Consider the following 26,468-nt stretch of genomic DNA (forward strand, 5'->3'; position numbering starts at 1 on the left):
GGTAGAATGAATCATGAATCAGTCTTGCTTCTTAAAGGCAATCGAATTGCGTAAGAGTAAGCCACACTCTAATCATCCTGGTTTATCCAACCGACTCATACCCAGCCCTTCAACATCACACAATGAACATTTACTAAAAGTAAAAATGTGAGGTGTAGTTGGAAAGGAAAATGCTACTTACCAGTATGCATCTGTTCTTGGCATGTAGAGCTGCAGATCCTCACACTTGCATTAGATCGCCATCTGGTGTTGGGATCGGATGCTTGCACCTTGTTGTTGTCTTGGAAGAATTCTTTGTAGTCACGAGATAGGTGACTCCTTCCTTGGACGATAGTGCGCATGGGCATCGACTCCATCCTTAGATTGTTTTTCGCCATAATGGGAAATGATGGAGATAGTAGAACGAAAAAGATGTCCATGTGTGTATATCTAAGTAAGATAGAACTGGAACAGATACAGGTCCTGGGGAGGTGGGTGGGCGTGTGAGTATCTGTAGCTCTACATGCCAAGAACAGATGCATACTGGTAAGTAGCATTTTCCGTTCGAGGCATATGAGCTGCAGATCACACACTTGCATAGACTGTACCGCAGTATCTCCCCTAGCGGTGGTCACCTGTATAGGTTGCAGTAGTTTGAAAGAGGGTTTTAAGAACAGCTTGGCCCACAGAAGCTTGCTGCTTGGCTTGCACGTCAACACAATAGTGTTTAGTGAAGGTGGGTGTTGTAGACCATGTTGCTGCTTTACAAATGTCTTCTAAGGTAATGTTCTCCAAGAATGCCATAGAGGCCCCTAGTTTGCGTGTGAAATGCGCTCTAGGGGGAATTGTCAATGTGCGTTTCTCTTTTTGGTAGCATATTTGGATACATTTAACGATCCACCTTGCAATCCCAGCTTTGGAGATGGGATTACCCTTATTTGGTGGGGAAAAAGCTACGAACAGTTGATTTGTTTTGCGAAAGGATTTGGTTCTGTCAATGTAATAAAGCAGGGCTCTTTTTACATCTAGGGTGTGTAGAGCTCTCTCCGCTACGGAGTCCGGGTTTGGAAAAACCCATGGTAACTCCACTGATTGGTTAAGATGAAATGGAGAGATGACTTTAGGAAGGAATTGTGGGTTTGTTCTAAGAACCACCTTGTTACGATGTAATTGTAAGAATGGTTCTTGTATGGTTAAAGCCTGGATCTCACTTACTCTTCTAAGAGAGGTGATGGCAATAAGGCAAGCTACTTTCCATGTGAGGAACTGCAGTTCACATTTATGTAACGGTTCGAATGGGGGTCCCATGAGCCTGGTAAGAACAATATTTAGATTCCACACTGGAGAGGGTGGTAACCTAGGAGGAATGATTCTTTTCAGGCACTCCATGAAGGCTTTAATCGCAGGGACTCTAAAAAGTGACAAGTGTTGTCTGTTTTGCAGATAAGCAGCAAGTGCTGCTAGATGTAAACGTATGGATGAGTATGCTAGATTACATCTTTGCAAGTGCAGTAGGTAGCAAATGATTTTCTGGATGGAGGCATCCAGTGGACCAATATGGTTGTTGGTGCAGTAAATGGCAAATCTTTTCCATTTTGCAGCATAGCAAGCTCTAGTAGTAGGGCGTCTGGCTTCTTTAATGATGTTCATACAGTCCGGTGGTAGGTTAAAGTAACCAAACTCTAGGACTTCAGGAGCCAGATCGCCAGATTCAGCTGACCTGGATCTGGATGTCTGATCTCTCCATGGTCCTGCGTTAGCAGGGATGGGGACAGGCATAGTTTTTGTCATAGCGGAACTAGTGAGAGTTCCAACAGTGTTGTGAACCACTGTTGGCGTGCCCATGTGGGAGCTACTAAGATTAGTTTGAGAGACAGTTGTCGGAGCTTGCGTACCACTAGTGGAATCAGTGGAAGTGGCGGAAAAGCGTACGCGAATCTGCCTGACCAGTTCATCCTTATCGCATTGCCCTTGGACAATGGGTGTGGAAACCAGGCGGCGAAGGTTGGGCGTTTTGCATTTTCGTGTGTGGCGAACAGATCTATGTCTGGTTGGCCCCGCATCTGTAAAAATGGTAGAAGAACTTGGGGATGTAGTTCCCATTCGTGAATCTGTTGTGACTGTCGACTTAACAGATCCGCAATCTGATTGTGAACTCCTGGAAGGTGTTCGGCAAGTAGATATATATTTTGTGGGATGGCTCATCTCCAAATGTTCTGTGCGAGCTGGGACAGCTGCAGAGAATGTGTGCCTCCTTGTTTTTGTATGTAGTACATGGCTGTCATGTTGTCCGTGTGGATCAGGACATCTTTGTTTCGTACATGTACTTGGAATGATTTTAAAGCTAGAAATATTGCTAGTAGTCCCAGATGATTGATGTGGAGCATTTTTTGTTGAGTGGTCCACTTGCCTTGGGTTGTATGTCTGAGGAGATGGGCTCGCCATCCTGTGAGTTATGCATCTGTCATGAGTACTATCTGAGGAACAGGTTCGAGGAACGGCCACCCTTTGGACACGTTTTTTGTATTCCACCACTGCAGAGAGCGATGTGTGCGGGTGTCTACCAACACCAGATCTGTAAGTTGTCCTTGAGCCTGATTCCACTGATGTGCTAGACATTCCTGTAAGGGGGGCATTTGAAGTCTTGCCTAAGGTACAATAAAAATGCAAGATGCCATCATGCCTATGAGTTGCATGAACACTCTGGCTGGGAGAGAGTGATGGGCTTGAAATTTTGTGATGAGGGTTTTTATGCTGGCTATCCTGGCTGGACTGGGATATGCTAGAGCTGTGGAGGTGTTTATTGTGGCCCCCAGATATTGGTGTATATGAGAGGGCTGGAGATGCGACTTGGTGTAGCTGACCGTGAACCCCAAGTTGTGTAATGTTTGGATGGTTTGGTGAGTGTGTTGAACACATTGGTTGAATGACTTGGCTTTTATTAGCTAGTCGTCCAGATATGGGAAGACATGAATCTGTTGTCTTCTCAGATGTGCTGATACTACCGCAAGACATTTTGTGAATACTCTGGGTGCGGTGGTGACTCAGAATGGAAGGACTTTGAACTGATAGTGTTGTTCGTCCACTACAAACCTTAGATACTTCCTGTGAGCAGGATGTATGGGAATGTGGAAGTAAGCGTTCTTGAGATCTAGTGTGGCAAGGATATCGCCTTGTTGTAGCAGCGGGAGCACTTGTTGGAGAGTGATCATATGAAAATGATCCGAGTGTATATATAGGTTGAGGGGTCTGAGGTTGAGTATCGGTCTTAGAGTCCCGTCCTTTTTGTGTATTAGAAAGTACAGCGAGTAAACCCCTGTTCCTTGATGTTGTAAGGGAACAGGCTCTTTTGTGTGCTTTTGAAGCAGTGAGAGAACCTCTTGTTTTAGTAGCGTGAGATGATCTGTGGATATTGGACGCTGCTTGGGTGGTATGTGTGAGGGGGGTAGCTGTAAGTTCCAGGCAGTAACCATACTGGATAATCTATCTTACCCACTTGTCTGTTGTGATGGAATTCCAGACAGGTAGGAACTGTGAGAATCTTCCCCCGACCGGAGTGGAATGGTCAGGGGGGAGCGGAGGGAAGTCACTGTTTTGTAGTGGGGGAGGTGCGAGTGTTGTTATTACCTCGGCCTCTTCCTTTATTGTTATTCCCTCTGTATCTGCCTCTAAAATATCCTCTTTTGGGGGATGTTTGTGTAGTGGCTTTAAACGAAGATGAGGTGTCTGCGCCCATGTTTTTTGAGGCTCCGCTATTGAAGGAGCGAAGAAAGGAGCCACATGTTTCTGGAGACTGTAACGCTCCCATGGACTTAGCAGTCTCAGTGTCTTTCTTCATCCTTTCAAGTGCAGTGTCTACAGCCGGGCCAAAAAGTTGTTCTTGGTTGAACGGCTGGTTGAGGATGGTAGTCTGGACCTCCTGCTTAAAGCCTGAAATGCGCAGCCAGGCATGTCATCTAAGGAGTACACTGGTATTGATGGATCTAGAGGCAGTGTCTGCCGCGTCAAGTGCGCATTTAATTGATGCGTTTGAAATTAGCTTGCCCTCTTGGATGAGATCATTTGCTTTGGTTTTATATTGGTCAGGCAAATGTTGTAATAGGGTTTCCAGTTGGTCATAGTGGGCCCTATCATATCTAGCCAGCACTGCTTGCGTGTTGGCTATGCGCCAGTGATTGGCTGCCTGCCCAGCTACCCTTTTGCCAGAAGAGTCCAGTAATTTGGATTCTTTATCGGGGGTGGCGCATCCCCGGAGGTTTGCGAGTTGGCGCGCTTTCTAGCGTTGGAAACTACTACAGAATCCAAAGGCAGCTATTCTTTAATGTAAGCAGGGTCTTCAGGGGCAGGTCTATATTTCTTATAGATTCTAGGGTTAAGAATCCTGGCACGTACGGGATCTTTGAACACTTCAGGGGCATGCTTAATGACTCCCGTGATCATTGGCAATATTTGCACTGTCTTTTGGGACTGTTGAAATGTATCCAAAAAGAAGTCCTCCTCTGCTGTGTCTGAGTGCTTTGTGATGCAGTGATAAACGGCAGCCCTATTAAGCAGTTGTCCAAAACCAATATCATCGTCTGGGGAGATGGTTTTGAGGGGTATGGCTTGGGACTTGGGAGGTCTGGTAGATCTGTTGGGACAGGGTACTCCCAATTATCTTGTGGTGGGTCGTCTGGATCTGTGAACGAGTCATTTGGGTCACCCCCACCCCTTGGTCATCTTCATCATCATTTGGAGGTGGTGTATGTGGTGGAGAAGTTACAGGCAGAGGTGGTGTAATAGATTTAGCGAGAGGAGGTGAATTAGAAGGAAGTATAGGAGAAGAAGGAGGCGTAGGTGATGTAGCAGAGTCCTTCTTTTCCACAGGCACTGGAGTGGCAGGTGCTGTGTCTAACTTCCTCTTCTTACATGGCACAGCTGTGACATGGCCTGTTTCAGGATTAATATAAATCTTTTTCTGCTTAGGATCGACAGGATCCGGGTGAAAAAGTTCCTCCTCCTCGGGAACCGCCTTCAGTGCCGTTTTTTTCGGTTCCGTGCGTGGCTGCTGTTGAATTTTATGGTCTTTGGCCTTAGGAGGCATGGTAGAGTCCTTAGGCTTGTCTTTTGGTTCTGAGGGTCTTGGTTTTGGAGCTGAAGTGGGATCTTTAGGCTTGGAAGTGTTGGAAGCCGGCTTATCCAAGGACCTCGAGATTTTCTAGGCCGATTTGTCTTTGGAGGTGGAAGGCTTCGGAACCGATTTCGGAGCCGAGTGTTCCTTTGGCTTCTGTGTCGAAGGTACCGGCGGAACGATTACGTGAGGTTTGCTCGGTCCCGAGCTACCGGAAGGCTTGTCTTTTTTCTTCGAAGCCGGGTATGGAGCCGGGGCTTCTGTAGTGTGTTTTCGGTCGTGACTGGGGCCCACAGGCGAAGTCTTGACCAGTGCCTTCGGTTTTGGTGGTGGGGTTGAGGTAGGGGCAGTAGTACTCACTCGTTGACCAGGAGTAATGGGGTCATCTGAGTCATCTGCCTCTGACACGATTTCGAGAGATTCGGAATCTTCTTCCGGGACATCCGGGCCTTCGTCGAAGATGTCCTCTGGTTCCGGAGCTGATCTCTGCGCCATGATGTGACGTTGAGCCCTTCGAACTCGAATAGTCTTCTCCGATCGAAAGGATGCGCAGGCTGGACAGCTGGACTCGTCGTGTTGAGATGATAGGCACAGGTTGCAGACCTTGTGATGGTCACTGTGCAAAAATATTGCTCCACACTGGGGGCATTTCTTCAATGGCGTCCTTTCCATGAGCCGTAGGCCTTACGGCGTGGATAGGCCCAGCGGCCCGCGTCAACTACCGGAATCGAGCCGATGAAAGGCGCGTCGAAGATGAAGATGTTCGAAGTCAATCTTAAGAGTTTGTGGAAGTTTTGCACGTCGAAAAAGTTTGAAATGGAGATTTCGAACCGGAGCGCAAAAAATGCATCCGAACCCAATGGCGGAAAAAACAATCTAAGGATGGAGTCGATGCCCATGCGCACGATTGTCCAAGGGAGAAGTCATCTATCGCGTTACTACAAAGACTTCTTCCAAGACAACAACAAGGTGCAAGCATCCGAGCCTAACACCAGATGGCGATCTAATGCAAGTGAGCTCATATGCCTCGAACACACACTTTCATCCCAAGTCACTTTAGGATGTCTGCAACATATTTGCCAGATGATGGATGTTTATTGTTAGTAGGTTGCCCTATGGTACAACCTTAGATGGATTACAATTTTAGTGAACCAATGACATTTGATCCTATGACTATGGGACCAGACAGAGGTCTCTGCAACAGTCCACTAATCCTGGAGCTTAATGCAAAAATTTAGATGTAACTGTTACCTTAACCCCTTCAGCGCGGCGCGGATTTCCGCGCTGTGCTGAAGGTTCTGTGCGCGGGCGGGGCCATGAAGGAGCGGTTCCGTCATGCGCACAGTGCAACCGACGCGCATTACGGAACCGCTCCGTCGTGCGCATCGGAAGGGTTAAATATATATGTTTACTCCTACTGTAAGAAAAGATTTTTTTGTTGTTGTTTTTCAAATTCTTTTTATTGCAAACATGCTCAGCACAGAAGAATTCACATCTGGACATAGCACCAACACTACAAATGACAGAGACCGACCTTGTAGAGCAGTAGAGTAATGAAGATTACAAGAGCTCTTGCACGGCCCATGGACAAACTCCAAACCCTGCACTAAACCTCCTCATCAACATCAAAAACCCAGATCTTTTCCCACTTCTTCGGGCAGCCGCTGCTTTGATAGACTATCTTTTCTGCCCACAGGCACCAGTCCAGGTCAGCTTTTCAGTCACCGAGTTGGGGCGGGGTCACTGAGCCCCAGGCCCTCGCTATATTTCTCTTAGCCACACCCGCCAACAATGCCTACCAAATGTTTTGATACTTGGTCCCTCCAAATTATCAACTAAAGCCATTTCACGTCCATAGGGACCTCCTGGGACAGCACCTCTGCCATTGTACGTGTCACCTAACTCCAAAACGTTTGTATCACTGGGCACTCCCAAAGAATATGGAAGAAGGTACCCTCCCCACCGCAACCCTGAAGGCATAACAAAGTGGGTGACCTCCCAATTGTCACCAACCTGGTCCTGGAGTAATAGGAGCAAAGAAGAACTCTGAGCTGAACCAGGCGAAATCTCACTCGAATGACCACTTCCTGAGAACTCAGTTGGGCCTCCTGCCAATCATCATTGTCTAGGCTACTGAGGTCATCTGCCCAGGCCAACCTCAATGCCCCCAAAGGATCTGGTGAATTATTGACCAATTTACAGTATATTATTGTTATTACCTTGTCAGGAATATGGTCAGTCAACTGGCAATCTTCCAGAGGGGAGTCTTCTGGCAACTATTCTCCCTCACGAATATGCAGCGCCAGGGCACGCCCCAGCTGGCATTATCTATACCTCTCCATTTCACACAGCTCATAATCTAGATCTAGGATTTCAAATGTGATATAGACCTGATGGTGCCAAACATACCCCAAATGTTCTGTCCCCAATAGCTACCACCTGGAGAAGCCACGCATCCTACCCCCCTTCCCGAGCAAGTCACTGCACCACAAAGGTGTCATACTCGTTAATCGCCCCCTCCACTCCAAAAAGCCTGTAGCCAGAGGTCTTTAAACTTTTTGATGCCGAGTCCCCCTTGTCAAACGTTTTTAGGCAGAAGGACCCCCTTCTGATGAAAATTTCTAGAACCTAGTACTCTTCATCATAGACAACTATTGACAACCAAAAAACACCCCCAATTTCCTCAGCTAATAGGTTTTTACGGTGGGGAAATAATATTAAGAAGTGTTTAGCAAACCAAAGGTCAGTGAGCGTGGGGGTGTATTTAAAAGTGTAGCTAAAAAGAAAGGGCTTTATTTATGAGGAATTGGAGTATGGCAACGCCGCAAGTCTTCTTGCTGCGTAGCCCTATGCCGATGTGAAAGGGCAGGATGCACAGTATTTATGAAATTCGGTGCATTCCTGTCCTTTTCCTTTGCGTTGGTGCATAAGCTGCTGCCTAGCACCTACATAGACAGGATTGTTTTTGTACAGGAAGGGGCACCCCTCTTCAAGAAAACAATCCCAAGAGGTGTTTTCCTCTTTCGATGTGAGCTGCAGAATGCAGCACACATAGAATAAGGAAAAAACGAGTAGAACTGAAAACATTTCTCCTCGATACACCTCTGCTGGGGCGGCGTCTGTTTTTGGAGCTGCCCCAGGTTTACGTGATTTTGTAAATATGTGGCAGCATCAAAATTGATGGGTGTTGCGTGGGTACCCCTCACAAAGCCCATGGAACACCTCCTTGACGCAGAGTGAGACAACACAGTGACTAGCGCTGCTATGTCTTACTCCATATCTATGAGGCCATGCAAAGCCATGCAGGGTGACTTTGCCCAGCCTCATAGGTATAGTTGAGATGCTTGCACCGCCGGAGCATAAAAAAATGATGCTCTGGTGATGAAAGCCTCTCATAAATAAGCTCCAAAATATTCTGTACATTTTTAGGTTTTTTATTAACAGGTATCTACATATAAAATAACGGGCAGCGTAAATGAAAAATAAATTAAAACAATTGTTACTCAGTGGGAAATGCACTGTAGGACATCACAGTGTATGATAGAGTGCTGCAAAACATGCAACTAGTTTTTCAATAATATGGTGCTTCCAAAATGTTGATTTTAGTAATACCAGAGCGTATATAATGCAATTTTCTTTTTTACACAACCGTCCATTCAACACACCTTTGGGGGTACCAAGAGCTCTGTAAATTCAGTTACAATTAAAAGCACACACTTCACAGCTCAGTTATTAACTCTTTCCACTACCACTAAAAAACAAACAAATCTTTGTCATCACAAAGCTTGGAGTGATTTGATCAAATAAAGCGAGAATCAGCCCCTAAGCACCCTTTACACTTGTAGATTAACTTATAGGTACATTTGCATTTCACTCAGCTAAGCCCACGCCCTGCACAAAAACTTTTCACAGCACAAGACACTCAATTGATGGAACTTCAGCTGATAAAGATCTAAATTAGCCTTCCCAGGACTGCTGTCTTCATTTAAAAAGAAAGCAAACCTTTTGGATTGCAGGCTGGGGAATGTGCAACCCTCTTACCTGGCCTCTGCGGCCACGTTGGGGGTCGCGCCCCACAGATTGAAGACCTCTGCTGTAGTATCTCGCCATGCTCTGACTACCGTCTGCGTTTGTGTAGTAACTCCTTATTCGTCTTTCCCTGATAGAGGAGTGTCTCCTAGCCCCTTCGCCCCATAGCCAGCCTGTCATCTCAATATGCCGGCTCCTGCCGATCTGCAAAGACCCATTCGTTTACCATGAGGAGTTGGGTCACCCAATAATATTTGATAACCCCAAGCTGCCCTCATAGACACCCTCCCCCGCCCGTTGCAGCTTGGCAAGTGCTATGCATGGCATTCTGTCCTGCCACAACAAAGTAGATAAAATGAATTCAGAATGCTTTCTCCAACGTGGAGACATTTTCTGGTGGTAAAACCACATATGACACCAGAATATAAGTTTAACAACCCTCAACACCCCTTCTCTGCATCGTGAGCTCAGAACCGCCCACCACCCCAACTTGCAACGTGCCTGTCTTCCCCATAGTGACAATTGAAAATGTGGGTGGGCCATTCCGCCACTGTGTGCCCAGACGACCAATTGTCCTTCCATAAAAGACAATATTGCCGACGTGCCTTACATGTATCGTATCATCAGCCAGAAAGGACAGCACCCCAAGTCCAACCAGACCGGGCCTATCCCTCTCCCAGTTATTCAATAAACATCAGTTTCACCATAACCACAACCTGGAACTGGTGGGAAATCCAACCCTAGCTTCCCAACACGAGTACATAGTGCAACCCTCCCCGAAATATGCTCACATGTCCGATTCTGACCCTTGACGCCTCTGCCAGTCCTGAGAGGCCCAGCCATCGGTGTGTCGATCTGTTCCCTGGCGTCCAGTCTTTGTTTCTTTCTGCCTCACCACTCGCCAATCCTCCAACCAGTTCCAGGCCTCTTCTGAAGAATAGAAATGCCACGTCTTGCCTTCAGAAATGACCCAAAGTTTTTTCGGGTAAAACATCATGTATTTTATTGCCTTGTCACGCAATGCTCGCTTGACACTTCCCTGCTTCTGCACTTGGACCGTGAAGTCTGGAAAGAGTTTTATAATCGCATTGTCAACATGTAGATCTCCATGAACTCGGGCCACCTGCAGGATTCCATCCTGGTCCCTATAGTTGAAAATGTGTGCAATAATGGTATGTGGTGGTACACCAGGTTTTGGTGTAGGGCCCAATGCCCGGTGGGCCCTCTCAATCGAGAAGAACTTGGACAAGTGCTTGGGGTGAAGGGTATTAACAGCAAAGTCCTCCAGAAAAAGATCTACACTAGGCATCTCCAAATCCGATGGGACCCCAAACCACTCAAATGTTTTTAATATCTCTGGTACTGCCGTTCCTGGTCCGCAAACTTCGCCGTCATAAAAGCATTTTGTTTAGACAAAGTGTTTACTTGCTCCTCCAGTCTCTTTGTCGTGGACTGAAGCCCACTAATCTGAGGTTCCGCCGTCTTCACTTTTTCCGAGATATTGCTAAAGTCAGCCCTCAAGAGGCTGACATCGATGGTGACAGTGTCAATTTTAGCCTCAATTGTATTTCGGAGCCCTTGAATCGTGACCATCATTACAGTCAGGGATGGTGCGCCAGCAGGAAAAGCAGGCTGGCTCGCCGGTTCATCAGCCTCGGTCTCCTCCTATGTAACTTCTGTGGTAGTGAGTTGTTGTGCTCTATAAAGCCTATTTATTTGATATGCTAACTTTATTGAGTTCTAGATCAGCTACACTGGTGAAATAGAGTACATGGCACACACGTGGTACAGCACTGAGCGTGGTAAACAGTCCATAGAAGGCAAGGCATCCGGTAATAGTAAGGCAGTAAACACACAGAATATCCAACAGCACAAAGCTACATCTAATTAAGCTAATTGCCACAGCTATTTACCCCACACCCATTCATGTTTCTGAGGACAGCCACGGGCTTCAAAGACCACCTGCTCCTGCTGCGTACACCAATCTATACCCTGTCTCCACCTCGACAGGGCAGGCGATCCAGGGGCCATCTATTGTCCTGCTTCGCCAACAGAAAAGCCGTGGCCAGGAATGACCTCTCAGCCCTGGTGCCCCCAGAGCCCTCAAACACCCCAAGGATAACCAACAAGGGAGAAAGGGGAACCTCCCATCCCAGCACCTCAGACAAATCCTGGGTCACCCTTATCCAGTACTCGAGCACCACTGCGCAAGTCCACACCTTACGGCAAAAGTCAGCTTGATCGGCTCTGCACTGAGGACATGCGGAAGTGTGGTGTAAACCTGCCCGGTACGGGTGGAGTTGGGAAAGGTATACCGAGTAGAGATAGTTGATCGGAAAAAGTCATAGTTTGGAGGAGGTGGTAAGCTCTCAAGGGGCCATCAAGGCGTCTCACCAATCCTTGTCCTCCACAGGGCCCATCCAACCCTCCCATTGAGTCCTAAGATGGTCCAGTGAACCAGGAGAGTTGATAACGTGCAGTAAATCTTAGAAATCCCGCCCTGGGCCAAATACCCCATCAGTAGCTTAGCTTCCAGGGGACTGAACTCTGGGAGAGTATCAGTGAGGAGAGAATGAGCATGGAGGGCGTGTCTGAGTTGGAGATATTTATAAAATTGGGTGTGTGTGAGGCTATGTGCTTGCTGAAGATCTTGAAAGAAAAGCATGTGCGTCCCTGACAATACATCGACAAATCTTGTAATTTCAATGAGGTCCCAAGAGCAGAATCCACTGAGAGCAACTGTTTCCTTCAACCAAGTGCCATGCCAGAGTGGTGTGTGCTGCGTAAGTGTTGAAGGGCCGCCTTACACGCAAGGAACACCACTCGGGTCACTAGTGGCAGTGAGATAGAGATCAGAGACCCATGGAGCATGGCTTGGAGATGGGGAAAACCCAACAATGAAAATTCCTAATGGTAGGCCACCCCTCTTTTTATCCGATCTTTTTTTATCCCATTAGTTTGGTATCGATGCAGGCCTCTGGTTGAGACACCTTTGTCTTCCCCCTGGGGTCCTTCTCCTTTCAGTCTCGGCTCAGACAGTCGTTCTTGGTGACCGTTCCGGTCCCAATCCCAGGAGACTACAGCACTTGCTCCCATTTTATTCCATTAGTTTTGTATCTATGCAGGCAGTGGGTTAAGCCACCTCTGTCTTCCCCCGGGGTCCTTCTCCTTTCAGTCTCGGCTCAGGCAATCGATCTGAGTGACCCGGACGGTCCCCTTCCGGGTCTTCGTTTGCAGAGTCAGCGCGCATAGGGCGTTAACCTTTTTGGCGCGATTACACTAATTGATGCAGTCATTTAAACGGGCTCCCTTCGACTCAGTTCCATCGACAGAGCCGACCGGGGTGGTTCATTTGGCGGGACATTGATCCTTGGAGTCGTAAGTACGGCGCTTCTGGGTGAACTAGGTAATATTTTGACAATGCTAACATTTTGATCGTTGGACCACTTTTTCCTCTCCCGTTCCTCCCTTCATATAGGTAGCCTACCTGGCACGCCCACCACTCGGTCCACGAGCTCATGAGGTTACTTATCTCCTTTTAGCAAGTATGTCCATACTTTGGGGATCTTTTTACTGGCATGGATATACACTGAATTAGTGCGGGATTTCAGTCCCATTCTGAATAGAGTGTGTGCTTTTTGTTGTATGTTTGTTATGTCCAATGTTGTATGTTCATTTGTCACACAGTGCCTTCATCACAGATCACGTGATAACGTTACGGATAGCGTTAAGAGACCAGTACTCTTCACCTTTTTTACAGATCACCGTACTCACACGATGGATTGAATTACTTCCTACGTAATTAATGTGCCTTTATCTCATGTTTATTCCCTTTAGGTTAATAGGATTATGTAAGACCTATTAAGGCATTACGACTTCTTGGAGGCAATTTACTTCCTTTTTTCATTTCATTTTCTTACAATTTTTGTTTTAACACAACACAGTTAGTGGCAGGAAGGGATCCTTAAGGTCCTGACGAAGAAGCACGGGGAAGCTTCGAAACATGTCGACACCACTAGGAGGCATAGCTCATTGAGGCATACACCCTCCTCACCCCACCTTTTACTAATACCAGCTCGAACGGCAGAATACATTTTTCGAGACCAGAGAGCCAGGTATTTTTTAATTCACTCCTTATCTCACTCCTGACCCTTCCTCTCACACCCCCGCATCACACATAGCTGTCTCACTAACAACAGTGCTCCCACGTAATCGTAGGTCGTAGCACGCCCTGTCCCGTAGAGGGGCAGGAAGACCCCTATGATGAAGCATGACACCAAGGGCCCTTTTGGTGTGTGAGGGGTATTTAAACAACTAATGTGTATTCTCCACGACCGTGGGATGCATACTGAGTAATCGGGAGATCTCTTATACCCGTGGGTGGATCCCTTTGTTTATGTATAATTGACCGGGAGGAAGTATCCACCTCCACCACTCGCTGAGTGGTACCTCTCTACTCCTTTCCTTGTTTTCCTTTCCACCCCCCATTAAACCAGTCATGGAGTACTAGGAGATGGGAGGACAAATAGTAGAGAAAGAGATTAGTCATGCCCAGGCCTCCATCATAGGGTCCCCGTTGACAATGCACAAAGTCAAAGCGTGGCCGTGAGCCCCGCCACAGAAATGTTTTAGTGGCACTGTCTAATGCAGAGAACCATGTACGGGGAAAGTGAAGTGGTACATTACGAAAAACATAAAGGAAGTGCAGTAGAATCGTCATTTTGTAGAGGGCAATGCGCCTCAGGACATTGAGGGGGAGGGTGCGCCACTTAGTGAGGTCTGACTTGGCTTTCTGAACCAGAGGCTGGAGATTAAGAGCTCAGGTGAGCTCGGGGTGCAAAGCGATCCTTATGCCCAGGTATTTAAAACTAAGCTAACAAAGAGGAATTGTAGTTTGCCAGTCAGAGCAGTCCCTAGAGGGTGTCAGGGGAACCAATAAGGACTCAGAGGGGTTCATCTGGAGACCATAGGACTTCTCGAATTGTTCAAGCAACAGGAGACATCTGGGGCCACTTGCCGCTGGACGGGCAAGATAAAGCAGGACATCATCCACATGTAATGTGATGGGGTCCTCAAGGCCTGTGCCCCACAACCAACCAATGTATTAGGGGTCTGTCGCCACGTCCTCCTCCTCACTCCCAGAGGGAGGATTAGAAGTCTGCAGAGAAGAGGGAAGGGGAAACTCCCGGGGGGATCTCGCAGGTGAGAACCACTGTGCCAACATGCATCCCTTCTGCGGACGGTTGCGATGTCTGCGGGGCATGGGCAGAGTCTGCTTTCCCAGGGTGCCAGGCACCTTCTGGTGTCACAGGGGGAAGACGACAGGACCATGCATTGGACGTTCCTCCATGAGCCACTGCCAAGCGGATTCAGGTGTGTCGAAGAAATGCAACTTGTTGAGGTGGAGAACCCGGAGGCGCGCCGGGAAGAGCAGGCGGTAGTGAAGTCCCATCGCTCTCAGCTTTTGCTTAACCTCTGTATATGAGCGCGTTGCTGGACCTCATGGGTATAATCCGGAAAAAGAAGTACTTTGGTGTCTCTGTATTGGAGGTCAGGATGCTATCGGGCCTCTCGGAGAATGGCGTCCCTATCCCGGTAATTGAGAACGCGGGCAATTATGAGGGGTGGCGAGGCCCATGGTGGAGACTGGTGGGCCAGGGCTCGATTGGCTCTCTCGATGTCAAACCACAAAGAGAGGCTATAAGCGGGCATCCAAGAATTAATCCAGCGTTCCATGTGGTCGACCACCTACTGAGGATCATCACCCTCTGCCCGCTCCGGGACCCCAATCAGATGTATGTTGTTGTTTCCGAGAACGATTATCGGCATCTTCGGCGCGCCTATGGAGATCCTCTGTTCGAGTGAGTAAAGTGAAGACCTGTTTTTGAGAGTGGAGATGTCATCTTCGACTGAGGAGAGCAGTGCTGTGATGTTATAGAGATCTTGGTGCAGCAGGGCTACATCCATTCTAACCTCCCCAATCTTGTTCTCCACCTCAGTCTGTGAGTGAAGGAGATGGCCCGTTGCCATCTGGCCGGCCCGGGGGACCAATGGAGGAGCCAGCCGCGTAATGCTCCATTTTTATCTGTTACTGTGCAGGCACAGAGCGGGCTGCTCTGTCTTTGCATATCGTGCCGAGGCGGAATGCGGCAGGGCTGGTGGCACGGTATCTGGTAAGCCTGTGTCCTGGCCACTGACAGCAGCGATGGGGGGATTAGCAGCCTCGGATTCCACCCGCAAGGAGCAAGAAGTACACTCAGTAAGCCTCAAGGCGGTGCAGCGTTGGGGGCGTCCAGTCTGTAGGGGCCCAAAGTAAAGATTGCTCCCCCAAGAGGAGGCTAGTATCCGAGATCTGAATGGCCAATTTTCTGCAGCATGTGCCTAAAAAACGTGGCTAAAACAAAGTCGGGTTTTTCAACGGCAGGTATTGGTCCCTCCCATTATAGTTTGAGCATGTAACCTGTCCGTATTGAATTGATTGCCCACTTAGCAATATGACTATTGCACAGGGGGATGGAGGGTGATTCAAGGGACATGGGTGGTGTGGCGGCAACGCTAGCTGGCCAGCATATGCTGGGTAGGAGGTTCCGCATCACTAACCAGTAGGCTGCCAAGTGGCAAAAACCAGTAAATAGGTTTAATATAGGCGTGTCTCTGGCCTACAGCTGTGTAGAGCCAGCCTCATTTAGAGGTACGCCCAGGTGAAAATTGTGTACTTCTTAAGGTTCGCATGACCAATACGGTTTGTGGTATCTCCTAGAAAATCCACTGAAGGTGTACTGCAGCTAAACAGGAAACTGGGAATCTGGGATTACGACACTTTTGCAGGTTTAAAGCATCCGGGGTCAGAGGTACTGTGCTCCGACGGCAGCTAAGCAAGCGGGGTGCGCTGCGTAAATTGTCACTACACGAAAGGGTGAGGTGTCGCCAATAGTGGGCACAATACATATATTGTTTCAAACCAGATTGACACCATTAAGGTGTTCGCCAGAGTTTAGCAATCAAAGGGGTCTGCACAATTGTCTGGTCAACGGGGTGAAGTAAGTGCACCGCAGAACCAAGGGTAGGTGACTTGTTCCTGCAGTTAAGCTCATAGGTCCCGAACCGTTAGCTATATTAGCTACGCTGGGTGGGGACGCTGTCAGCCAACATAGTGTGCTGCTGTCCCAATAAATGGGTAAACAAGGTGTTAAGCGCAAAAAGCTATGATGTAAAAAGAGCATTTGGCACGTCCAGTATTCAACAAAAAATTGAAACAAGCAGGTTATTTTCCTGCTGGGGCTGCACAGGGTGGGCAGTGTGAAACCCCCTCTCCCCTTTTTGAAATATTCTAGGATGGGGGTAAAGTAGGACTTAGTCAACCCGGAATATTAGGCACCATATTGCAGACAGTGCGCACTGTATTAAATCAGACAGATTCCTAAGCTGGTATGCCTAGGGGGTTTCACAACAGAGGGAGCTGAGCGGGCGAAATTCCCATAAGGAATAAGGGATGCATGAAAAGTGCAGGAGGACTCCCTTGCTCATTATCACATACTTCTAGTTATGAACATTCCTGTGCGTCATGATTTACCAATCAAAGGGACTGTGCAAAATTTAAGTATAAACCTTCTCTCCCTAATAGCCAAAGCAGGCAGGCGGGTTGTGGGAGCGGTTACCTAACAAGTGGGCTGCTGTCCCATAAATGGGTGACACAAGGGTTCAGGCACACAGGGTGCTAGAAGAACGGCAGCTAGGTGAGATCAGCAAATAGATGGGGCAATGTGAGCCATGGTGTCTGAAATCGTCCTGCCCAGAGTTGGCACAGGGCTGAGTCATGTGAGGCAGTGGAACTTTCCCGCAGGAGGATGATAGTTTTTGGCACAAGTTCACAGGCCAAAAGGGCCTTTGGTTCATCAGACACTAGCTGATCCAGGCTTACGTCAAAGGCTATTGTGATATAGATGGGGTTCATCTATCACCAGAGATGAGAGTTTGCAGGTGAGAATATAGCTGTTTTGGTGGGGGGCTCTGGACGGAGGTCACATCCAGAGCTGTGGCCGAGTTAAAGGGTGATCTGGAAGAAAATGGGTACAGAAGGGTACCTCTGCAGGGCACAATAGGGGTGCCAGAGCCAAATCCCAGGAGCCTCATGGGAGGTCCTGGAAAATCGTGTTGGTATCCCGTTAGTCCTTTGAGCGGTTGAGGGCCTGAACAATCGGGTGCTTGCCTTGCTACGCTCCGCCCTGAAAGGGGCATGAGTAATAAGGGACCAATGTGTCACATGAAATGGAATAAGGATCACCCCATAAGATGTAGCATGCATTGGGTTCGCCCCAGTGCTGCTTGGCTCATCAGGCGGGCAGGCAGCACAGTTGGTTACAGCTGCCTGCCCTTGGATCGCCCATATGATAACCTGCAGCAATATTTACCCAAACAAAAGTTGTGTTGTGTATTTATTTATTTAGCATGCATGCTATGTGTTCGTGTGGGAGGGGTGTGTTGCCAATGGTGTCACTATGTCTATGAACCACCCTCTCCATCTCTCTCCCTGGCATTCCTCTCCCAGAGACTGCTCTCCAAAGCCACAAGCCGCTGTTACACCTCACTCAACACACCTACTCCTGATTCATGACATTCCTCCATGCACATTACCTATTGCACATCGAACACAGACAAATGCTATGTGAGCACAGAACCCACAACACAACCTAAACCACAGTCTCCAGGGCTAGACTCCACGAAAACAATCAAAAATTCTCAGAAGAACCACCTCCTTTGTCCCCAGTATGAGATGGTAACATACTACAACATTGCAACTTCGGCACTGTTGAACTGATTTTCATCAAGAAATACCATATACATTCCCTTTCAAAATGCTGAATTTAACACGCACTCTCTATGTTAAACTGGAGACTAGCATTTCTAAAATATAAAGATCTCAAATACTCTGACAAAATACACGGGCACCTCTGTGGGGTCTGGCTTTAATGCACTAATGCATGCAAGCAGAATAATGCACAAATGTGTATAGGCTATTTGCTGTGTCTCTGTGCTGCCCGCTTCTTTCAGTGCCTCCTGGTTTTATTCTTTATTCTTGTTGTGCTGCAGTTTTTAGATCGAAGCCTGTCAGACAGCACAGCTGCCAGCGGGCTAAAGACATCCTGGGGACATTCTGAAAGCTGACCTAAGAATTCATTCCTCTCGTTGCTTACCTTTGCTTTCTTTTTATTTGGCGACTATGTTTGTTTTAGGCTGTCAAACATGTCTTTGTCCCTCCCATGTAGCATAGCCTGTTTATTCTTCCATGAGTGCTCACTTTTTCTAAACAGGCCTTTAAGTTTTGTTCTTATTTTGTTACATTTGCTGTGCATTTAAAGACAGAGGTCAAATGTAATGCTCTGTCAAGTAAAGAAACTTGGTATTTACTTTTCTTTCTCTGACTTCAAAGTGAGAGGATTAATCTGACAATATGTGGTGTGAAGGAAAAAGCTTTTTTCTAGCACAGAACATTTAAATGTCTGTAAATGACTGTGCAAATATTTCTGAATATATTAGAATTCGAAAAGTGCAAATGAAGCAAACTTTTTGTAATTTTGAAGTGTGCTGGAAACAAATATTTTTATGCAATCAAAACTAATCAATACAGTAGGTGATGCCATTTACACGCATTATAGTTTGTGCGCTGTATAGTTTTATCTGTAAAACCGTAAGTCAGTGCAAATGTAATGATCATTTTATTTGAAAATTTGTTTTCTGTTATGGTAGTGCACTACCACACAATGCATACACCACTCTACACCACTCCTTAAATAACACTCTACTGCACTCTAGATCACTCAACTCTACGCCACTTCACGACACTCTAAACCACCCCACTCTATTCTACTCCACTGTATGCCTCTCAATTCTATACTATTCTGCTCTACATTACTCCGCTTTACGCCACTCTATGACATTATATGCCACTCTTCAACACTCTGTGCCACTCCACTCTACTACACTCCATGCCACTTTATGCCACTCTACGACACTCCAAGCTACGAGACTCTACTCCACTCTACACCACTCTACGTCCCTCCACTCTACGACACTCTGCTCTAAGACACTCCGCTCTACGAGTCTCTACTCCACTTTACAATACTCTACTCCACACCATGCTACTCCCCTCTACAACACTCTGCTCCACTCTACACCACTCCACTTCATGCCACACCTCTCTACGACACTCGTCAACTCTTCTCTCCACACTACTCTACACCACCTCACTCTATTCTACTCTTTGCCACGCCACTCTACAACACGCTACTCCACTCTACGATACCCCACTCTACACCACTCCACTCCACGCCACTCTTCTCTACGCTATTCCCTTTTAGCCATGTTGAACAGCAGCCACGTCCCATTCAAAAGTTCTCGTGGTCGCGCTACCCCAGTTTTCAGCAAAATAGTGATCAATGACTTCTGTCACTGCACCCACAAACATCGGGTCCGACAGTGCATCAACAATCATCTTCCATATCGGCACCCCAAGGAGTCTCCTTGTTCATTCTGAAAGAGACTAGTAGTCTTGAATGATCAGAAGCACCAAATAAGAAGCATTTTACACACCCAGCATCATGGCACCCAAAGCCAAACAATAATCAATGTGCCTATGCGTTCTGGTAGCAGGTACATAGCAGGAATAAGTTCTGGTCTGTGGGAAGCGCACCCTCCATACATCTTGCAGTTTCAGTTTCAGTCCCCCCATCAGTTTCCGAAGACCGCTCGTCATTGCAGGCCTGGCGTCAATCTTTGGGGGGGAGATGATCTATCTCACCATTTAGCACAAAATTAAGGTCACCAGACAGAATTATTTGTGGGCCCACATGTTCTGTAGTCACACTCAAAATTGTTCCAAATAAATCTGAACCATCAATATTGGGGGTGTATACATTCATCAAGGAAACAGCTAATGCATCCAGTACCCCAGACATGATCACAGAGCGACCCTCAGGATCTAGTTTCACTCCTTCGCCACAAAGGGAACACTAAGCGCAGTCCAAATAAAGGCTCCCCTGTCATTGCTTAAATATGATTTTGAAAAGAGTTGCCCCTGCCACCTCTGTGGCAGATGCTTAATACACGCTCCCCATGTGTGTGTCTCTTGAAGGAAGGCCACTAAGACCCCATACCGACAGAGATAAGAGTAAACCCTTTGTCGTTTGCTAGGCTGGCCCAGCCCCCGAACATTCCAGGTCACAAATTTCCATCTGGTAGCCATATCAAGCGTAAGCCATTTGTGCCAATGTCCCACTGCGGTCCCCACACTCGTCACGCCCACCCCCATCAAACATGCACTGTAGCATATATGTATAGGTACCATCATAGAGTCAGACTCCCTCAATCCCCCAGTCAAATACTTGATCCCAAAATGGCAGGCAACTCCCCCCACTCACAGGCTGTGAGTCCAACCTACAATGACAAAACTCAATACGGCCAACACTTAGATCCTACTGCCCCAAACCCCCTGCCCCTCCCCATAGAGGCACCCAACTCAACTGAGTAAAACGCATAAAGCAAAGGACCAAGCATCCCACCAGGCCAGCGAGGCCAGAGGCTCTGAGCCTGCCCATTAGACCGTGGCCCACTTCGACCTCCCACTTGCATACATATGGTGGAAATAAAAATGAATACTACAATTACTCCCCCACACACAGAATGGCAGGAGCATTTTCCAGACCAGTTTACCCCATCCTGGGTATGAATGCTGTGAAGAAATCGGGAGAGAATTATAACAATGTATATACTCAATCAGCTGAGGGACACAACATGCGTGCACAATGGCCATGCCATCACCTCGCTCCCGAGCCGTGGCGTCACTTTGATAATCTCGGGTATCCCTGTGTGATGTGAAGGATTCACGGATGTCAGGCACACTGTTCGAGTCCATTAGTGTTCCACTTGAGCTAACCAAAATTCGCCCAGTACGACGGACGCCTGAGCATGGTTGTGAGTCAGTGTTTGTGAATTCTAGTTTTCTGACATTTGCCACCACTCTCAACACTAGCATGGTCCTGGGGTCCTCACCGAGGCAGCCCACCAATGAATCTAGCCAATCATTAGCCTCACCGGGAGTGACAAAGAAATACACTTTTCCCCTGTGTTGCACCCTGAGTTTCTCAGGAAACATAAGGATGTTGTGGAGATCCCTTTCACATAGCAGTTTCTTGGTGGACACTAAGTCTAAGCGAAGGCCCTGAACCTTGCGGGTTTAATCGGGGATCACCATAATGTTTCGGCCTTCAAACTGGGGGGGCTCTGTGAACCCGAACATGTTGCAGGATCCCGTCCCTATCTCTAAAGTTGAACAAGTGCGCTATTATGGTGCCCGACTTGGGTGGTGGAGCCAGTGCTCGATGGGCCTGTTCAGTTGTGAAGAATTTAGAAAGTCTTTTTTGCCTCAAGGTGTTTGTGATCCAGTCCTCCAAGAACAACTTCACGGACTGCCCCTACGCTCTCTCGGGGAACCCCACAAATCGAAGGTTGTTCCTTCTGGCGTGCCCTTCTGCATCTTCAAGCTTGTCATCCATTCGGAACGATAAAATCTGTATCTCAGACACAGTTTGTTTCAGGGCCACCACCTCAGTTTGCAGCAACTGTACATTACCCTCTGCCTCAGAGACCCTCTCTGACATTTTGCAGAAATCCACGTGGAGTAAACTCACCTCAAGTGCCCCTGTGTCGATTTTTGTGATGGTGATCTACCTGGAATCCCTAGTCTCTGCCAGGATCTCTGCCATTATGGGCGCTACTTGCCCCCAAGGGGGAGACGGCTTTGCCTGTCTACCCGCCGCTTCCTCCACAGGCAGGGGCTGGGCATAGTTATCAATTTTTTAAGCCTAAATTGGCTTCAATGGTTTTTCCTTGGCCATATGGGCGTCCCTGTACTAAAGGCCCGGTGCAATTCTTGCCTCCAACCAATAAATCCATCCACAAGAAACCCTATTCAGTCGTTTCCGGTCAGGCACCAGAGCAGCAGGGGGCACGGCAAGCCAGGCGACTACCGCGGACCCAGATAGAGTCCCTCTTTGCAGCCCAGGATCACCACCAGTCGCTAGGAGGGCCCATCCATCATCATCCAACCATGTGGTCCCTGCTCCTCCACTGGGCAGCAGCTTGTGTCAAAATTGCCCCACAGGCCACCAGGCCCGGCTGCATGCCCCCTCTCCTACAGGCCTTCTCAATGGTGCCTCTTGTATCTCCCGTACTGCTGCAGAGCCAGCCCCCAGTGGCCTGCAATCTGACTCCACCAGTCCACACCGCCTTGTGATCCAGGAGTCTGCAGAGATCACCAGAGGCCATCAGTCATCAAGCCAGTCTAGTTAACAAGTGATGGTTTTCTCTCTTTACCTCTCATTGTGCTATTAAGGTCGTCGATCTGGAGATAGATGTTTGACTGGGCCCGAGTTCCATCAAAAAATTGGCAGGGAACCCTTTTTTTCGTTTTATCTACAGTGTCTGCAAATAGTAGGTTTTGTGAAGAACTTTGAGACTGTTCTCTGCTTTTAAATATCAGAGCAACAACCAGTGAGATAATGAAGCTCCGGGAGGTGCAAAAACAAAGAAAAGAGTCAAAGATCAGAAAGGGCAACTTAGGCCATTTGTCAGCTGCTGAAGCACACATGCTTTTGGCAGACTACCTGCTTCCTGCACAGATGATAAGTGGCACACGCTTCACTAGACACAATCAGTTAATGTTCTGTCAAAGAAGGTCATTGGCATTTGACAAGCCCAATACCACAAGAGAAAGGTGACAATAGAAATAAAAACAAAGCTTCGATGTAAACACCCAGTAGGTGAGATAGATCTCCAGAGATTAATTGGGGAAGATTGTTGGTGCCTTCTGGTGCCAACCATAACAGGAGCCTTCCCTCTCACCCTCCTGATGGTGTCTTTTAAAGCCATGTGCTACTGTCATAGAATTCTGAATAACAAGGGTCCTCGATATCTGCGTTCCTTTGTTAAACCTCATTTACCTAGCAGACATCTTAAATCTGCAGGGGGTTTTCTAGCCTGCTTTCTTACTGTTTTAATAGTCCGCTGCTTTTGCTTTCTGGCCTCTAAAATGTGGAATTATTTACCTTTATCACATAGACAGGAAAAAATTGGATTATCCTTTCAAAGGAAATTAAAAACTGAACTGTTTAGACTGAGCTGAGTGATCCGTTGTTAGTGTGTGTATCTGGTTCTGTTCTGGGAGCGAAACCTTAGTGTGGGGACACTTTGGTAAGCAGTAACCAGGCGCATTATAAATTTACTTCATTATTATTGTTACATTTTTGATCCCAAACCAATGATCACATAGGAGCCATTACCTGAAAAAATTATTGTCTTAAGTCTTTGTATGGGACACCATTTAATAATGTATTAATTTATTTAGGGATTTTGTAGCCAGGGCCGGCTCTAGGGCAGTGCGATTGGTGCCACCACACCGGGCGCTGACGCCGTGTTCATCCTTTTAAAAGCACCTGATGCCACGTACATTGAAATTTTCAGGCATCAATAAAAATGACAACTCCGATGATTAATGTTCTTCCTGGGGAGAGACTGGAGCTTTGTCTAGTGAAAGGATTGACTCATCATAGCGCAGAGGGTTAATTTGCCTGCTACAAAGAACGTGTCCCATTTACATCACAAAGTGCATATAATATAAATATGTCAATGGGTTACCACTTTTGTCAGAGATCTTTTTGTGACTTGCAGTTTATAAGTTAAACTCCTAATATAGAGCAGAGAGCTATTAACTGTCATAAAAGAGCTGCATGCAAACTGCAAGGAAAATATTAGAGCTATATATTTTTTGCCTTTGTCTTTCATTGTCCTAATATTGCAAAAGGAGTTCATTTGTGAAGAAATCAATTTTTATTATTAAACCAAAACGCTAATAATGGTGTTACATTTTAAATTCTGAATTTGTGCTTTTCCAGTGCATGGACTCTTAAACTACACTGCCTACCAGTATGGATGACATGTGACTCCTACTCCTGGTAGGCCTCTGTCTTATGTAACATTTCCTATATACTGATTTGCACACCGATAATTGATTGTCTCTGTGCAAAGCGTGTGTGATGTAAAGTGTTCTGACATCTTAAACTGGTCTGTTTAGAGCTATAAAACTAAATTAATCTAAGAGACAGTGGTTATGGAGACTTGAGGGGCACTGTCCAATGGGGGTAGTGAAGGAATCCGTGGCGGAGGTGGACATTGGGGGGCGCCAACAAACATTGTCGCACAGTGTGCCATCAGTGCTAAAGCTGGCCCTGTTTGTAGCGCATTATGCCTTTCACTGGTTACCCCAGAGCGCTGAATGAAACAGATGGGGGAATTAGAATCTAGTCAATAAAGTGTGAGTTCTGGCCTTATATTCTTCTGTCAAAGCCCCAAAATTTGAGTGGCTTAATTGATTGCAAGTTGGAACAATTAATTTTTCAGGCATTTTATTAAGAGGTTGTAGTTTGGCTCTACCCTGAAGTTTGGGATTCAGTGAGTTCCACAGTCTGGGCCTCCGGACACTCACGGATTTGCTTGTATACTTATTCTGTCTACTAAAGTGACCATGCAAAGCTTGTCTCCAGGCTGGCCTCTGCAGCCTGGGTAGGCAGTTTTAAACCTGTCAGTTCGACTTAGCAAAATAAACCTTTCCCAGGGTTAAATCTCTAGCTACTTTGAGAGTGCTCATTCTCGAGGATGGCCTGGGTGTGCCTTATTCCGAGCTATAATATTTGGCAGCCCAGATACAATGGCTCTCCATGGCTAGGCAGGTGCAATCATTGGAGACCATCAGGATCAAGAATCCTGAGACTGAAGGATCTTTAAAAACCTTGGCACTAAAGAAGAAAGGGAATTACAGCTGCTACCTAGGCTGGTAATAATGGCAGTCAGATGCTGGCAGAGATGTGTATATAGAACCAGGAATACACCACTATATGCCCTTATGGTATCCGGATATGCATTACTAATATCAACGGGAATCCTGACTTTGGAGCAAGTGCGCGCTTGGGAAGAGGGGACAGTGCAATATATGGACGACTCTTATAGAGAAGGGTAGCTATTGTCCTTTGAGGAAATTATAGGCGACAGTAGGATCCCGGCAGGGCAGTTTCTAGTACATGGGAGGTTACTGGGAGTTTGATTGAGCTCTGGGGCCCAAGGTCGGAGGAACCTTCTACACCTGACATATTACAGTTACTCTTTACACTGGGGGCCAGAACTAGGTTAGTATTATGGTTCTATAAGCCACTGAATGCAAAGCTTCCAGGGGCTACAACATAAGTGGGAAGCATATATCCGCAGGGACCTCGCTGATGAGAAATAAGAGGGTTTTAGAGCACACTCAAGGGATATCCAGAAATGCGCTAATACAGTATCCACAATTTAACTATATACATGCTGTCTACTTGACACCTAAATGCCTTAACAGCATAGTAGCGATTGACCAACAAAAATGCGCCGGATGTGCAAGCCATGATGCGGATTTTCTACATACACTTGTGGGGCTGAGAGAAGGCGACATCCTTCGAGAGAGCACTGGTGTAGGCTGACCAACCGTCCGTAAATTTCACAGACCGTCTGTCATTTCATTGCAAAGTCCGTTGTCCATCATAATTCTTTTTACGGACGCCGTTTGTCCGTAATTCTGGGGTTTGCATGAATCTGCGATCAGGGGCGGCCTTAGGCATGTGCAAGCTGTGCACCTGCACAGGGCCACCAAACCCCAGGGGCCACCACGAGGAATCGGATACAATACATATTCGTGGCGGCCCCTGGCAGGGATTTGGCGCCTGAACGACTGAGGCGTGCTAAATCTAATGTGATGCACGCTGAATGGTTGTTCTTATACTCTTTTCCTTTCTAACCCAGTCTCGTCTTTGTGTGGGGTCGGCCTTGTTTCGGGCTCTTCTGGTAGGTCTTGTGCTTGTTTAGAACTTTTTTTCCAGGAGAATCGAGCTTGTTTTAATAGTCCAGATCTGGCACCTCCGGAGGCTCGCATGCGCGCGCATGCGCAGTGCCCGCGAGTCCTGCAGCGAAGGGGTTACAGAAGCACCATGCATCACTGGCGGCAGGAGGGGTGGCAGCACCCGTGCCCGGCGTGCAGCGAGCAGCACCGAGACCGGCCGAGGCCATGCACCGGCGCGCCTAGAGACCCTGGGCAAGAAAGGCCGCCTTGCAGAGGATAGCATGCCAGTGTGCAACCTTTGGTGCCAGCTGCGAGGTGAGCAGCTGAGGGTCAGGGCATGGGGAGGGGGAGTGAGTAGGTCAGCGTGTGCCACTGCATAGTGAACCCGAGGGAAGGTGAGCCATTGGACGAGGGTGTGGGGAGCCCTGGGGA

Source organism: Triturus cristatus, chromosome 1_1 (assembly GCF_964204655.1).
Source record: "Triturus cristatus chromosome 1_1, aTriCri1.1, whole genome shotgun sequence".
In the NCBI taxonomy this organism is placed as follows: Eukaryota; Metazoa; Chordata; class Amphibia; order Caudata; family Salamandridae; genus Triturus; species Triturus cristatus.